Genomic DNA, 421 nt, shown 5'->3' with positions numbered 1-421 from the left:
ATAGTATATATATACACATATGTACACATGATATATATAAATATATATATATAATATATGTAATATAAATGTATATATATGATATATATGCATATAAATAAAATATGTATATACATATATATGTACGTATGTATTTACCCACACTCATATGTAAATATATATATATATATATATATATATATATATATATATATATATATATATGTGTGTGTGTGTGTGTGTGTGTGTGTGTGTGTGTATGTGTGTATACATATATGTGTATATATTATGTATATGTATATATATATCCACAAAAAGGACATTACCTATCTGTTCACAGTAGACTAATGATGGCGAAGTTTTACACACACTCCCCTGGGCCACTCGGTGGAGATTGTTTTAGCAATTCAAATCCTGTCAGATGTATTGAGGTATGTGTATG

The sequence above is a fragment of the Penaeus chinensis genome, chromosome 19 (assembly GCF_019202785.1).
Source record: "Penaeus chinensis breed Huanghai No. 1 chromosome 19, ASM1920278v2, whole genome shotgun sequence".
Taxonomy (NCBI): Eukaryota; Metazoa; Arthropoda; class Malacostraca; order Decapoda; family Penaeidae; genus Penaeus; species Penaeus chinensis.
The sequence above is the reverse complement of the archived record's forward strand: the minus strand, read 5'-3'. Positions refer to the sequence as shown.